General features: G+C 34.5%; 1 protein-coding gene across 4 annotated transcripts in view; it reads left to right on the top strand.

Annotated features, from left to right (window-relative positions):
* Positions 1 to 15,795: 15,795 nt before the first annotated feature.
* The window catches only part of LOC141400999 (ras-GEF domain-containing family member 1B), a 42,294-nt gene continuing 40,396 nt past the window's right edge, over positions 15,796 to 17,693 (top strand). The window contains exons 1-2 of one of the 4 annotated variants that reach the window (XM_073980759.1): positions 15,796 to 15,982; positions 17,002 to 17,168. The gene's annotated coding sequence lies outside the window, so the exon portion shown is untranslated. Of the gene's footprint in view, positions 17,169 to 17,693 lie in introns of all 4 variants that reach the window. The other 3 variants (XM_073980758.1, XM_073980757.1, XM_073980756.1) reach the window with 3 other exon arrangements.

Raw genomic sequence — 17,693 nt, forward strand, 5'->3', positions numbered from 1 at the left:
GTGTGAATTTTTTTATCCATAAGAACTGCCTCATCCTAGCCCTTAGGGCCATTATTACATGTTTTCTTTAAAAAAAAAAACTTCTTCAAAGTTCTTTGCTCCTTTTCTGTCGTCTTGAGGAATATGACAATTTCCGCAGCTAAATCCTTTGCCGCATTTGTTCACCACTTGGACGGCTGAAATGAAGCTCCCACTGAACATATTGATCGATGGTGTCCTGATTCCGACGTTCGAGAGCATGTTTAAGTTGTCCGCGTAAGCCACAGCTATTTGCGGTAAGACCAGAAGTAGGAAAAAGTCCTCATGTTGCTGGCCGGCAGCACTTGGGTGTGCTGACAAAGGCTTCTTTGACCTCTTACAAAGCAATAGGCCGGTCTGTGGTAAACAATGCGGCGCCAACGTGGTATGCAAATGTTAGCGTTACGCAGAGGAAGAATATTCAAAACTGCCAGAATGTCATTTGCATTTCAAATAAAAATTAATCAGAAAACCAGTTGATTTGACATAGAAGCAAAGGAATGGACAGTTGAATTCCACTGGATTTCGTAAATGTACACGTAGGACATTAATGAAGGGCACATAATAATTATAATAGACCTAAGGTAGAACAATTATTATCGTTAATGTAAACCTAACCTTAGATATCGTTGCGCGATCACAAAATTCCGCGCCGCCGTCAATATTTATTGTTCTCTAGGCAACAACGGCTTTGAATTTTTCTATCTTCAGAGTTTAGTTTTGGGGAATCCACCGTACCGTTAATAAAAAATAAATTTGCGTACCTAATAAAAATCCACTGAAGATGGCTACTACTATACATTTCGGAAAAATTAATAATAAATTTTTATGGCAAATCGAACAAAGATGTGGTTGGTTCAATTCACAATTCAAGTCTCCCAAATTTATTTTTGATTGTTGTGGTGGTATCAAGTCGGAATGGATACTGTATCTAGGTTATAATCCTCTCCGTCCTGCCTTTGAATTATCTATAGAAATAAATTCAACGATCCACCAAAATGCACGGTTTCAAGTTAAAATTATTTTCGAAGGACATGGAATAATTACTAAAAATGTAACAGTAGACGCGATAAAAAAATGGTTCAAAGTTATGGATATTATGGGTTGTAACAATACTCATGTGAATCATCAACATATCGTCAAAGTTGAAATAAAATGTATAAACAACGAAGTTGCATCCAGCAGCAGCAGAATTACATCCAGTAACAGCAGCATTACACATGACATGGCAAATATTCTTGCTAGTAAAGAATTTAGTGACGTAACTCTCGTCGCACGAGATGGAACGGAATTTAAAGCCCATAAACTTATATTATCTATTCGTAGTGCGGTTTTTGCTGCAATGTTTCGCAATGATCTCCTGGAGAAACAAACAAATCGTATAACCATAGATGATACGGATGCTGATGTAATTGAAGAAATGTTGCAGTATATTTACACGGATAAAAAAGTGTCTCAACATCATTTAGCTGCCGATCTCTTTGCAGTTTCGAATAAATATGCTTTGTTGGGTCTACAAGAAATGTGTGAAAGCAATTATAATCCAAAAAATGGAAATTGCTTCTGTTGCTGAAATTCTTTTCTTGGCCGAAAGTCACACAAGTGAACGTCTTAAAAATGCCGCTGTTCAGTTTATAATGAAAAATGTTAAAGCTGTCATTCAAACGGAAAGTTGGAAGAAGTTAAGAGATACTGATCACGATTTATGCATGAATGTCTTGGAAAAAGCATTCCAGCAGCTTTGATCTCTTTATTATGTAAATAATTTGATGCCATCCAGCCCCATTAAAATTAAATTACAAAAATAAGATTAGCCGTGCTAATCCACTTTATAAGCATCTATTTGACATTTGAAATCCAAAACCACTGGGTTAATCCGGTTAAGTGTAACCGGGGTATAAGGTCGAAATACTGGGCATATGAGAAATGAAATAAAAAAAATAGTAAAAGTGTTTAGACCATCAGTTTCAATTCAAATTAATGGAAACACTTATCATTTGTGTTTATACAATAAAGTTCTTTGTATTCTTGTTTTACACAAATAATAAATACATTTTATTTATTCTGGGATATTTTGCAATGGCTTGAATTTTTATTGCATCTTAAGGCCATGTTTATATTATAGCGTTTTGCAGGGTTAACCTTCTTAATGAGGATTTATTTGAGGTATACGCAAAGGAATTGACATCTGAAACCCAGTGGGTTTTCTAAATCCGTTTATATATAAACGTACTATTAGACTGATTAAAAACACAATCCGAAGAATACATACAGTCTGTCGCAAAAGCAAACAATTATAGCTCTGTTCCAGAACTAAAAAGTTTTTACAACTTTTACCACTTTTACACATTTTGCGTTCCCGTACACAAAATTTTTATGAAAATCGTTTACGACTTTTACCACTTTATAAAGTACGGGAACAGGCCATATTTTTATTTGATATACACGAAGGTTGTCTTCGATAATAACAATTAAAAGTGTGCAATATTTGCATACATTAGCCAATGTATGGTTCGAATCGCAAAAAGGCCAACGTTTATATAGCAAAAATTAGTATGCAACGAGAATCCTCATGGAACTGTATAAAAAAATCTTGATATTTTTGAACAAAATGAAACTAAATTAATTGGTTTTAATGACATATACTACATATAGTAACAAGTAGAACGTACACTGGATCGTGACTCATTGGTCATCTATAAATACATCTACTGTAACGACAAAATTCCGGTTGTTATGTCCTGTTTATGAATTCTAAAGCCATGAAATGCTCAGAAAAGCTCTAAAGTCTCAATAGCTCTGTTCCTTTACTTGCAAGAATTTTCAAGTTTTACCACTTTTTACTCGAAAAACGTTCCTTTACTTCAGACACCATACAATTCACATGAGAGCAGTTTACAACTTTTACTACTTTTGCCGGTTTTACCATTTTCAAAAGTAAAGGAACAAACCAAATATGCCGTATTTCCTGAACGCAATACCTTAATAGGTCCTTCTGACTAAAACTGTTGACTGTTATTGTTGCCAATGAAAGCAAATGTACTCTGTTTGGGTCGGCCTTGGGCCGTAAACACACAATTCCAACCGTAAAGCACGTAGGAAGATATGTTATGGTATGGGGGTCTTTATCGAAGGAAATATGAATAAGATGTTTTATTTAAACATTCTGAAGGATAATTTGCAATGTTGCGCTGATAAAATGGGATTTTGGACAACATTCCAATTTTATCAAGATAATGACCCTAAGCACAAATCAGTCTTTTTCGAGAATGGATGCTACATACACATAGCCCAGAAAGTCTGCGTTCACCTTACTACTTTTTAAAAATGATGCTAAAACTTTAATAAATGGGTGAATGAGATCAGTTTTTCTTTCATAAATATGTTATTGGCACTCTTTACTACCAGAATAAAATTATTATTACGAAGATAACGGTAAAAAAGTGTTACAACTGCTAAATTAGAGCCCCAAAAAGTCTGCGTTCACTTTGTATGTTGCAATAATACCGTTAGTTTTTTTTTGAATTTTTTTGCAGTTTTCTCCCATTTTTAATCAATATTGTCACAACTGGTCATTCTGTGAGGTCGTTTGCACACTTAACATAAAAAGGGAAAATATTTCAAGAGTGGAAAACAAGGACAAAGAAATTGGCATCGATAAAAGGAAAATTCTAGGTAAATTATGGAAAAAGCTATCGAAATATTGGCGAAACTGTAGGTAGAACATATTAGTCTATACATAGAGTGATAATTAACTATAAAAAAATCGGAATTTTGAAGTCAATGCCCAGATCTGGACATTATATAGGAGCCAAAACCTATCTTTGTTTTCCATTCTTGAAATACATATTTTACTTTTTTAAGTTAAGTGTGCAAACGACCTCACAGAATGACCAATTTTGACAATATTGATTAAAAATGGGAGAAAATTGCAAAAAAAAATCAAAAAACTAACGGTATTATTGCAACATACAAAGTGAACGCAGATTTTTTGGGGCTCTAATTTAGCAGTTGTAACACTTTTTTACCGTTATCTTCGTAATAATAATATATTTTCAGGAATTTTTCTTTTTATTCTGGTAGTAAAGAGTGCCAATAACATATTTATGAAAGAAAAACTGATCTCATTCACCCATTTATTAAAGTTTTAGCATCATTTTTAAAAAGTAGTAAGGTAAACGCAGACTTTCTGGGCTATGTGTAACTGTTCAAAGGTGATTCAAACAACTCCCCAATCCCGCGATTTGAATGCTATGAAAAATTTATGGAGTGTTTTGGAGACAGATATAAGAAATCATAACATCTAATGTATGTATAGGAACCCTGAAAAATGCCTTGCAAGAAGAATGGGGAAAAATCAGATTTCTTGTACCGAAAATTTAGTTAAATCTATGCCAAAAAGGCTCGAAGCTGTAAAGGATAACAAAGGATATCGTACCAAATGCTAAAAACCTAAGAAATCCTTTTTGTTTAATAAAACTTTTTGGGTGGATACTTTTCACTGTGAATTTTGCTATTTTTATTTTATTAAAGCTCTGTTCCAGAACTAAAAAGTTTTTACAATTTTACCACTTTTACACATTTTGCGTTCCCGTACACAAAATTTATATGAAAATCGTTTACGACTTTTACCACTTTATAAAGTACGGGAACAGGCCATATGTTTAAGTTAAGACACTAAAGCTTGGTTTACATTTACGAAATCCACTCGATTTCAACTGTCAATTCCATAGCTCAAACGTCAAATGAAATCTCATCTGGATTTCATTTGATGTTTAACCTATGGATTTGACACTTATGTCCAATTTACATTAGCAACTTTTTCGTCATTTAGAGCTGATTCGTCATTTATTTGCTAAAACAGGAAACATTTTGCGTCATTTGCCATACAAAAATAAATGACGATAGCTGCGTCATTTATTCTAAACAACGCACGAAAACACCATACTTTTATACGCAACCCTGCTTTTTCGTTATATACTACCAAAAAATGCAACTGTTTTATGATGTCTTTGTTTGTTTGTGTGTGTTGTAGAAAAACAAAAATACTCAAACGATGACAAAAGTGAAAATAAATGGTTAAAAAACTTGTAAAAATTATGTTTTTTTGTTTTTGGAATTAATTTAAGTTATTTGATACACATTTGTGTTGTGAAATTCCTATTTTTCAGAATAAATATATTGTGTGCGTGTGTTTGTGTTATTGTATAAGTGTGTATGTGCGATTGTGTGTGTAAGCAAATGGCGCAAAAAACAGATGTAAATACACTTCATTTGATTCTAGGATTTCGTAAAACGAAATCATTTAATGTGCATATGTAAATTGGACCTTAGCATAAGGCCATGTTTATATTATAGCTTTTTGCAGGGTTAACCTTCTTAATGAGGATTTATTTGACGTATAAACAAAGGAATTGACTTTTGAAACCTAGATTCTTTTGTTAAATCCGGTTATATATAAATGTACTATAATGTAAAAATATAAAAACAAAATAATTTTCATTAATTTACTCTTAGCAATCGCAGTTTTAATGAAAGAACTGAAGTGGTTACTTTTCACTGTGACTCACTGTATATCGCTCAATTCTTTACTAGCTAGAATATTTAGAATATTTGCCACGTCATGTGTAATGCTGCTGTTACTGGAAGTAATTCTGCTGCTGCTGGATGCAACTGCGTTGTTTATACATTTTATTTCAATGAATCATACGAATCACATAACACTGCATCTTGGTGGCTCGTTGCATTTAACACTTTAAATAATTCATAGCCAACACAGAGGTTTCAATTCAGACTTGAAACCACCACAACAATCAATTATAAATTTGGGGATTTACAATTAGGTACGCGAATTTATTTTTTGACTAATGCTAAGTTTACATTTACGAAATCCACTCGATTTCATCTGTCAATTCCATAGCTCAAACGTCAAATGAAACCTCATCTGAAATCCATTGGATTTCATTTGACGTTTAACCTATGGATTTGACAGATGAAATCGAGTGGATTTCGTAAATGTAAACATAGCATAACGGTACGGGACTCCCCAAAATTAAACTCTGAAGCATTGGTGTCCACAATTAATGAGAGAAAATTGATGGGAGAGTAATGTACCTTTGTTAAACAATGGCAGACATGCTCTCATTTGAATTCGTTACTCTCTGTTGTTACGACAACGTGCGGGCGTGGACATCAATACTCTGAAGATAGAAAAATCCAAAGCCGTTGCTGCCTAGAGAACACTAACTTTGTGATCGTGCAACGATATCTAAGGTTATAGCCCGTTTCCACGGTACGTCGTTCGTTCTCTATTCATTGTTCGACCCATAACTACGAATAAATTACTTATTTCCCCACACAAAATTCTATGAACGAAAGACAATTTTTCTACGTTGTTCGATTAGAAATACTCTCTGAACGACGAATAAGTATGTCCCATCCCTAACAAATGAGAGAATTTATCGAAAAAATTAATTATGACATGTCTAAATTCAAAATTGAAAAATTTGTTATAAACACAAAAAATTTTAGAAAAAAGGATAAAGATGAATGAATATTAATGAACTAAACATTTTATATAGATGCAGAAGGTAGGTGGTTGTGTTTCTTTCTTAATTCCACACACATTTCTTGTCCATTAGTTCAAAATCGCGTAAAAACTCAGAAACAAAAAGGAAACAAATAACTGAAAGTCTGTATACACAAACATTGTTTTGACATGACTCTCTTTAATTTTGAAAATAGAAACATATAAAAATATATTGAAAATACAAAATTATTCAGAATTTATGGAAAAACTGAATGAAATGTGTATAGTTAAATATAGAAGATACATCTGAAGGAAAGTCTATTGCTTTTCCTATACATTTAATGTATGTTTTATTTGTTTTCGGTTCAAATTTTCGTGAAAACAAGGAAACAAAAATGAAGGAAATTTTGTTTATGTTTCTGTTAATTACGAATGGTGTCGTGGAAACGGGTTAATTCGTGTACGTCGTTCGACAGGCGAACAACGTAATTGAAACGCTCGTGTGAACATGACATTAGGTTCACATTAACGATATTCTACCTTAGGTCTATTACAATTATTAAGAGTTTTGTGACTGAGAACTTGCAAGTTTGATCAGCTGACTTTTAATCACCTGTTCAATGTAAACAACTCGAAATGTTAACATTTTTGACAAAGAAAATTTCGCAATTGCACTTTTTTTTAGGTTCCAAACCCTTAAAAATTTAAACTTCTTTATTCATCTACCAGAAATTGCACAAAACTTTACTCAAACCTTGGATGTGTTTAGGGCTTAAGGTTAATAGTGCGGTTACACTACAGTTTTTTGCCGGGTTAACCCACTTTATGAGGATTTATTGCTTAATCTGGTCAAATCTGACCAGATTTGCCATACAAAAATTAAATCCTCTCACGACTGGGTTTATTTTAAATCCGGCACAAATCCACCAAAAATACAGTGTTGTATTCGGTATATGTGCAAAAAAATCCAACTATACTCAAAAAGTACCAAAAGTTGCAACTGTTTTTCCAACAGAGTTTGTCGTGTTTTACACGTTTACGATTGGTCGCATGAGATTTTATGGAGTTAATAAATCTAAAGTTATTTGAAAATCATAAAATTATTTATTTTTCTACATTAGACACTTTTTAACAAAAAGTACGCTTGATACCGTGGTACAAAAATGTATCCCTGTGTGTAAAATATACCATTATGAGCAAAGAGGGGACGATATCTCATACGAGAAATTGCAAAAGTGTAAAACACGACTTTATTAGTTATTTTGTATGTATACGTAAACAAACATCAGCTGACAGTTTATATCCTCGAAAAGCTAAGTGTAACCAGCAAAGATTAACCCACTGGATCTATTAAACCCAGTGGGTTAACCTTCAATAGTGTAACCGGGGTATAAAATACATTGAACTTTGTTGCTTGCTTCACGCTCAATTTCATGTAGAAGAATAAAGGCCAAGTACTACCAAATTCAAGTGCTGCCTAGTTAATTTGAATTAGGTAGTACTTTGCCTTTAGTCTTTTACATGGAATTGAGCGTGATAAAGCGGCATATTTTACTGTGTTTCTACCTTTAAAGCGTTGTGGATAGGATTAAAGCATGAAATATGTAAACTGCAATTTTAAAATTTATGTTTTTGTTCCGTTTGGTTCAAAATATCAAACAAAAACAATTTTCATACATTTTCCGAAACAGCTGATTTTCTTGCAAGTTTTTGCAAAGTTATCGTACATACCTATTATTCAGGGGTCGGAATGTGAAAAAACATATTTGGGGAAAAGGTCGACGTTGTATTTCAAATCGAATATCTCTGCTTCTGAAAGAGGTTTATCGATAGCAAAACCTGGCAAGGGAAGTAGAAAATATCACCCTTACAATGATGTAAAGTAAGTGTTCATAAGTGTTCAAACAACAGAGATATCGAAATAGTCGGTAATGCATCCCTTTTTCATTTTTTGTGCAATAACACTACAGGTCGGAATTTTGATCGGATCCTCAAGAAATTTTGGGGGTTGATGGAATGAAGGTATCCTGATAAAAATACCAAAAAAGGGGGATCCCAAAAATTGTAATAACTACAGAGGAATTACATTATTACCAATCCCAAGCAGAATATTAAGCAGTATAATTCTAACCCGAATATCTGACTCGGTGATTGATACACTCCGAGAGAATCAGTTTGGATTCAGAGAGAACCGTTCCTGTGTTGATCTTATTAACACTGTAAGAATAGTATTGGAGCAGTGCTATGAGTTTCGCACACCAGTATACTTGGCATTCACAGACTTCATGAAAGCTTTTGATAGTATTAACCGACTCTCTCTATGGAATATTCTGGAACGACGTAACATACCATCTAAGATTCTCAATTTAATCAAGGCCATGTATACTGACTTCAGATGCCGAGTTCTTCATAATGGTAAATTACCAGATCATTTTTAGGTCAAAACAGGGGTTAGACAAGGATGTATTCTGTCACCTATACTTTCCATTCTTGTCATCGATGATGTAATGCGTTCAGCTTTGAATGGCAGACGTGGAATCCAGTGGACGCCGTTTAAACATCTGGAAGACTTGGAATACGCTGATGACGTATGTCTACTGAGCCAAGTAACTAGTCACCTGCAGGAAAATCTCAACTCCATTAAAAATGAGTCACGTTCAGTCGGGCTCCAAATCAACATCTCAAAAACTAAGTCCATGCCGGGAGGGTATGGAGCGAACTCGGATTCACACATCCGCCATCGAATGGGTGGAAAAAATCAATTACCTTGGTAGCCAAATAACGATAAAGGGTGGATCTGAAGAAGACATCAACGCTCGATTAAATAAAGCAAAGGCTGCTTTCGGCATGCTTCAGCCTATTTGGAGATCTCGATAAATCTCAACACACACCAAGCTTCGCATATATAATTCGAATATGAAATCTGTCCTTTTTTACGGATGCGACACCTGGAAACGTACGAGTTTAATAGACAAAGTTTTACAAACAAATGTGTGCGGCAAATTTTAAACATTTGGTGGCCGAACCGAATACGAAATGCTGAACTATTGAACATCGATAATCAAATTGCAGCTCCCCCTGAGGTTTGTCAACGGAAATGGCGCTGGATAGGTCACAAGCTACGTAGACCTGCCGAAAACATTGCTCGTCAAGCGCTTCTCTGGAATCCCCAGGGTAGAGGCCGGCGTGTTGGTGCACCAGCTAACTTGGAGAAGGTCGATCGACGCAGAACTACAAGCTGCAAACTATTCATGGAACGACGTCAATCAAGCATCTCACAACAGAGTTCGATACAAAAGAATGGATGAGGCCCTATGCCCACAGGGAGTGAAGGATAACAGAAGAATGAAGACATTCTGAGTTATCCTAATTTTAATATTTTGAATTTTATCAGTCAAAAGCTTATGACCTGGGGTAGTGGGGTAGGGTATCACATAGTCGGCCCCGTCCCGACTATAGCCTTGACTCATACCCCGGTTACACTTAACCGGATTAACCCAGTGGGGTTGGATAATAATAAGAATAAATCCTCATGAAGTGGGTTAACCCGGCAAAAAGGCTCTAAAGTAATCGTACTATCACTTGTTTTACATTTAACTTGTTTTATAAAACATGCATCATTTCAGATGTCAATTCCGTACAATATTTGTCGCAAACGTAACGTAAACCCGCAAATCACCTGTTTCAACTAGGCGTTTACACCAGACAACTTGTCTTCAAATACAACTCTGATTTACTAACACATACATAAATTTGTCGTTTGTCTCCCAGCTGTCCATCATTTTTTCACAGACAGTAAGAAGACAAATTTTTGGCATTTTTGTAAAAATAAGTGAGATAATAATTGAAATGTGTTGAAAAGAAAAGAACATGAACAAAAACGAAATATGTGAACGGAAAACAAAAATATGTCGATGATTTTCATTCAAAATTTTACAACTGTTTTTGCAGTTGTCGGGACGACTACGTCACATAGGCAAGTTGTGGCATTTTGACAATCAATAGATGTACTCAACTGTCCTGTCATTTGTAAACGCAGGGTAAAAGTTTAAAAAAGATCTATGTCGATGGTCAAACTAGCAAGGTTTTTTGAAACCAATTTCGGTAGAGTATCTTTTCAAGTTTCGTGAAAATTATGTTTTTTGCGCGTCCTCTTTATTTTACAATTCCCGTTTGTTGTGTTTCTCATACCAATAAAAACAAAAGAAACAGAGATAAACCAAAAAAACACAAAGTAATTAACATTAATGGGTACTTTACACGATATGTTTTTTAAATATGAGTTGTCACTTTGCATATACATTTTGTATGGCAGAAGTGACAACTCATATGTAAAAAACATATCGTGTGGAATACCCATAACAATTGCCGCTGGAGTACATCTTTTCCTATGAATTCACCTATGAATTTTACAAGTGAGCGCGCAGCTAGGATGCACTCCATTTTGCTTCCACGGCACACAGATAGCATGCACTCCATTTTCGATCCAAATCACAGCCTTTAATGTAATGTTTTGGATTGAATTTAAATGCAGTCTAAAGATGCTATAAAATGCAAGCCATTGGAAATATCCCAAAATAAATAAAATACATTGCTTATTCGTCTAAACAAGAATATGAACTTTATTACACTAAGTCCCAATTTACATTGGGCGAGTTTACTTGCGGCAATTGTCATTTTGTAGGAGAGAGAGGTGAGGCATATGGTAACCCTTTGCCTCTCAGCACCCTCTCTCACCTACAAACTGACAATTGCCGCAAGTAAACTCGCCCAATGTAAATTGGGACTTATACAAATTATACAAACTCTCCATTAAATTTTGTCATAACTGAGTTTACATCCTCTGCTCTGATTTTTGTGACACCGCAACTGATATTGCTTCATCATCCAAATGGTTTTTCATTTTTCCTCCAACTCCAGTTCAGATTTCCAAAAAAACTCTAAAGGACTGCGTACATAAGCTGCTCTGCCTGCTTGCCTTGCTTTCCTGCTTCATTTTTGACATAATAAAAATAAAAGAATAAAGAAGGCCGAGCAAATTTCGAACTGTTTTGCCCTTTTCTTTTTTATTCTTTTATCAGAAGCAAGCAAGGTAAGCAGGCAAGGCAGCTTATGTACTCACCCCTTAACTCCACTTCAAAAATAACTTGCGTCTCGTGAATTACAGCAATATTCATAACTTTAGTTTGTATTTCTTTATTTTTTATAAAACAAATTCTTAGAATTTTAACACTCTTGTGTTCAGAAAAAAGGACTGCGACTGTAGGGATCAAAAAATTGGCTTGCTTGGCTAGGGATCTACAATCGAGTGCTTCTAAAATGTATCGAGCGGAGTGCATTTTTCATAACTCCATGTGGACTGCATCGAAAGATGTATTGAAATCATAACTCTGCATTCATGGTAGAACAAGAAAAGGTAGCAGCAATACCCAGCTGACTGAACTGGGTTGTAGTGTTAGTGTCAAATTCCATTCGACATTTTATGTATTTATTTCTATGTTCGATGTATATTAGGGATATATATTTTTGAAGAACAAATTTATTCATCAGAAAAAAACTATTTCCCATAAAGACGGCTTCATATCATTGACATGTAACCTCCTCCAGGTCCGAACGACATGCCGCACACTAAAACACCGCTTATAGAGGCGGTACAATATTTGTTAATATGTGTGGTATTTTGTTAAACTTGAAAAGAATAAAGCCCTAATAAACATGTGCTTTTTTGTTTTCAAAAGCAAATGATTGAAACATCTTCTCTTTTTTCAATGAATTACCAGCGACTCGAAACATTTTTGCAAGTATTCTACATTCTGCGAGAAATTATGCATTTAGTGGAATGATATGGAAACATTGAAATTGAAAATCTAACGAGTTTTCATTCATGTTTTCCAAAATATTCAATCAAATGTGAAAAAATATTAGTTTTTTAAATTCCAATAATTTATAGACATTTCCTTGTTTTGTTTACATTTACGTTGACACTAAGGTTTACAAACAAAAACAAATTCCTTTGTGGTTGTTGTTCGAGTTGTATTTGTTGTAGTATTAACTTTACCTTGTATTTGTTCTACCATGCTCTGCATTGCACTACTTCCAAACTTTTTTGCTGGGTTTACACCTGAGGTTACCATTTTTCCATTAAATTTAATCGTGATTGAGTTTACTTCCTCTGCTCTGCATTTTATTAATTACACCGCAATTGATTTTGCTTTATCATCCAAATGGTTCTATATTTTCCTCCTACTCCAGTTCAGATTTCCAAAGTAATGCTTGGTTTACATTTAAGAAATCCACTCGATTTCAACTGTCAAATCCATAGGTTAAACGTCAAATGAAATCCAGATGAGATTTCATTTGACGTTTGAGCTATGGAATTGACAGTTGAAAACGAGTGGATTTCGTAAATGTAAACTTAGCATAACTCCAACTTCACTCCAAAAATAATTTGCGTCTCGTGAATCACAGCAATGTTTGCAAACTTAGTTTGTTTTTCTTTTTTTTTTAACAGATTCTTGGAATTTTGGACACTCCTTTTACTCAAGCGTTGGATGTGTTTTCAGCTTAGCTCTGTGTATTCTTTTACTTGATGTAAGCATACAATTGATATGAGATCAGGGGCCCAATTCTTGTTCTATGAAAATTTGAAATGAAAACTTTTATAAAAGAAATAAATAGCTCTGTTCCTTTACGTGCAAGAATCTTCAAGTTTTACCACTTTTTACTCGAAAAGCGTTCCTTTACTTCAGACACCATACAATTCATATGGGAGCAGTTTACAACTTTTACTACTTTTGCCGGTTTTACCATTTTTAAAAGTAAAGGAACAGACCAAATGTCAAATGAAAAATTTTATAAAGAAAATATTTTTCATTTCAAATTTTCATAGAACAAGAATCCAGCCCCAGTTCACAACATTTACTACTGTTGCTACACTTTTAAAAGCAAAGGAACAGACCATATGTATAGAGTAATTTCGATGTCAATTAAAATTAAATTTTAACCCCCTGTTTTTGTAACTATTTTTTGTTCGTTCGTCTATATTCGTAATAATTTAGGCATTCATAGCTCAGCACCTAGACGACATACAGATCTAATTCTTCGTAGGCACGTTCTATATATAGATAAGAATTCCTCATTCAAAAATCAGCGTTCCACATTTGCGCTAAGCCGAGTAAATCGATCTACAAAATTTGACAATTCGTGTGAGAACATAAAAGTTTTTTACAAAAACAGGGGGTAAATCTTTGTTGGCGTTTTTTATTGTTGGACTGCAGAATTTTACATCTTTGTGTTTATTTCAGCTTGAGTCCATATTTTGTTGTATTCAAGTATTCGAATAACAACAAAATGTTTTACAGTGGATATGAAATTGATTAGTTGCGGGCGGAGGGTAGGGAATACTATAGTTTCAGTTGTCACCAAACAACTTCATCAGTTCCCTTTTCCGCCGACTCTGTATCGATAAACAGGTCAATAAGCCCATCCAGCAAATTAAACAAAATGAGAAATTTGCTGTATGGCCCTAAAGCTGATTACCCTACAATTTGAGTCGAACTAAAGAATTTCATATCCACCACTGTTTTTATGTCGTCTTTGCTTTGCAAAGAATACGAACATATTGAAGCAACGCTTATTGAAGCAACAATCAAACCTATGTTCGTATTCTTTGCAAAGCAAAGACGACATAAAAACAGTGGTGGATATGAAATTCTTTAGTTCGACTCAAATTGTAGGGTAATCAGCTTTAGGGCCATACAGCAAATTTCTCATTTTGTTTAATTTGCTGGATGGGCTTATTGGCCTGTTTATCGATACAGAGTCGGCGGAAAAGGGAACTGGTGAAGTTGTTTGGTGACAACTGAAACTATAGTATTCCCTACCCTCCGCCCGCAACTAATCAATTTCATATCCACTGTAAAACATTTTGTTGTTATTCGAATACTTGAATACAGTAGTTTTCACTTAGCTGCATTAGTTGTAGCTGCGTTTTTGAGTTAGCTACCCAATTTCGTTTTTGTCGATGGTCAGACTAGCACGATTTCAACATGGCGACGTCAAGTTTATAGGCGAGGGGTATGAAGTAGTGAAACCCATGTACATGGTTTTCTGTGTTTGTTGTGTTGCCTCTTCTTGTTGTTCGTTGCAAGATTTTTTCTTCCATTTTCTTTCATTTTTATATTCTCAAGCAAACGTTAACAACAAAGCAAGCATAAAAAGATTTAATAAAAACATTAAATTAATGAAATAGTGAAAATTTAACTATGTATTAATATTAATTTAATTATAAATGTTAATTATTTTGTGCTGTTTATTTATGTTTGTTTTGTTTTTAGTGGTATGAGAAACACAACAAACGCGAATGGTAAAATAAAGAGGACACGAAAAAATCTTAAATTTCACGTTAACGTGTGTGGACACTAACGAAACTTGAAAAGAAATTTTAACGAAATTGGTTTCAAGAAACCTTGCTAGTCTGACCATCGACTTTCTTGCGTAGAACAAATATGCTATTTTTTTTATTAAATTTATTTGAGATAGCTGCATTTTTGGCTTAAATGCACAAAAATGTCTGCAATTTTTCAATGTGCAGGTAAGCGAAAACTACTGTACAACAAAATATGGACTCAAGCTGAAATAAACACAAAGATTTTAAATCTTTTCATTTACATATTACCTGTAAATTTTTCTGAACTATTTTGGAAAGACCCTAGTATTCCAATGTTGCCATTAAACCATTTAGTTCCCATAAACCATGTTGTTATTTGGTCTGTTCCTTTACTTTTGAAAGTGGTAAAACCGGCAAAAGTAGCAAAAGTTGCAATCTGCTTCCATATGAATTGTATGGTGTCTGAAGTAAAGGAACGCTTTTCGAGTAAAAAGTTGTAAAACTTGAAGATTCTTGCACGTAAAGGAACAGAGCTATTGATAGTTGTTGTAGTATTTTAGCGCATTTTACATTTGCACTTAAAACAGGTGTTTTGGTAGTTTACGTCATTTGACAGATATTGTATGGAATTGACCACTGAAATGATGCATGTTTTATAAAACAAGTTAAATGTAAAATGCGTTTTAGGATTTCGTGAAATCCAGTGGATTTCGCAGCATAAGTGTAAACCAGCTAGTACTACGAAAAGTTCGAATTCCGCTTTCTTTCGTTAAATCACCCCGAATTGATAACCTTACTATTACTTTAGAAGAGTTACCACATTGTTTGGCGCGTTTCCATGAAATGCGGCAACATTGTCAATATTTCAGTTTAGTTTTTTTGTAGACACAAATCGTACGAACGACGGAAGAAAGCAAGCGCCAAACAATAAATAGTGTAAAGATGTTGATGTTATATATAAAACAAAAAATCTAAATTGTTTTCTTCTATTAAAAACCGGTCGAGATTGTTTGGGCTTTCGTCGCGCTCTCTCCGAAATGATTGTTGTGTGTATTTTCAAAGAGAATACAATTAAAAAAATAAACAAAAGAAAGTTTACAAACAAATAATTAATAGTGTACAAGAAAAGAAGAAATGAAAAATAAAAGTGAATGATGTTAACAAATAGAAACAAATAATTGTTTGGCCATATGTTACTTGCTTTGCAATTTTCAAGGAAAATGTGAAACTGTAGTGAGAGTGAGAGATGAAAGAGCTGCTAAGCAAGGAAAATCACAATTCAGCTTGCCTTCTTCATTATTGTGTTGTGTTGGGAGAAAAGTTGTAAATGAAATAATAAAACAGGCCTTACTAATGGCCAGGTAAAAGAAGCTGGAATGTGAATCCAACCAAAAAAACACCGATATCCAACTATTATCATAACGTAAAACGATATATGATATGTACACCACGAAAAGAAAAAGCATAGCCCCCCTAATGCTCCCCAGACAACTAAACTGCTGCGTTTGAAAAGAAAAACGATTGCATATTTTTTACTTGGTGCGCAATTATTTTTTTCTTCTTCTTCTGCTAGCTACGAGACGAGACAACAACGCGCTCTGGCAATTTTTTAGAAAGGAGTGGGAGGGAAGGTGGAATTGTGAATACAAGCAATGTTTTTCCTGTTAAAGCTGAAAAGTAAATATTAGTATTGACATAAAACAACCGACCACACCACACACCAGGACAGGACCACCGGGAAAAGCAATAAAAATATGTTATAAATTGTCCATAAAAAAGTGCCAAATATTGAAGAAATTTTAAAAAACAAATCTTGAAAAATAGTTTCCCTCAACCAACTCCCAACTACTTCTTGTTGATCCATCATATGTGTGTTAGTGTGTGTTGCAGAATTGTTAGGTGTGTTTAACTCGTCCTACCACTAACTCCTGGTTTATGTTTCTTACCAAAAACGTCGCTGACCTTCTGGCTGGATATTTTTTGCTTGACAGCCAACCAAACAAGCGGCCAAACAACAAGCTAAACTGAATCCCTTTTTTGTAATATCCTCTTTCCCTCTTCCAAGCACCGTGAAATAAGAAAAATGTAAACTTTTTCATTGAATTGTAACGAATCCAAGCCCGGATAACACCACTAAGGAAAACAACCAACCAACCAAGCACTCATGTTTGTGGAGTAAATGGGGAGTATGTGTGTAATCAACATTTTCAGGATCAGCAACACTTAAAGAAGGTATGTATAGAATCAATATCCATCTATATGTCATGGCCATAAAAATAAGTCTTAATTTATTTCTTTTAAGAGTTTGTCGTGTGTGTGTGAGTTCGTGTGAATGAGGAGAGTGTGTTTGTGTGGCACGGGACAAAAACCAAACAATACCAATAATTATGCAGCCCAGCTTACCCACCCTATTACTTCCTTCTTATTTCCTTCTATTATGCAGGGAGCTCGCCCGGTCGGCTGGCTGTTATTATTATTGGGTGCTGGATGGCTGTCTGACTGCCAGCCTGTTGGATGGCGGTGGTGGTTGTTTTTGTTAATCACACTTTAACATCTGTGGGGATTTTAATTAAGATCCTTTAAGAAAACAACAACAAAAATAACAATTTTTATATTTCACATAAATTTTGTACACCAGGGAATCACTCCACAGACAGCATTCACATCCTGAATATTACTACTTCCATTCCGGTTGTTTGTTCTGCAACAAATAAAATGCAAAACTTGTTGTTGTACTACAACATTGTGAAAAGGGGG

Source organism: Musca autumnalis, unplaced genomic scaffold (genome assembly GCF_047663935.1).
Source record: "Musca autumnalis isolate F117 unplaced genomic scaffold, ASM4766393v1 scaffold_4, whole genome shotgun sequence".
NCBI classification, from domain to species: domain Eukaryota; kingdom Metazoa; phylum Arthropoda; class Insecta; order Diptera; family Muscidae; genus Musca; species Musca autumnalis.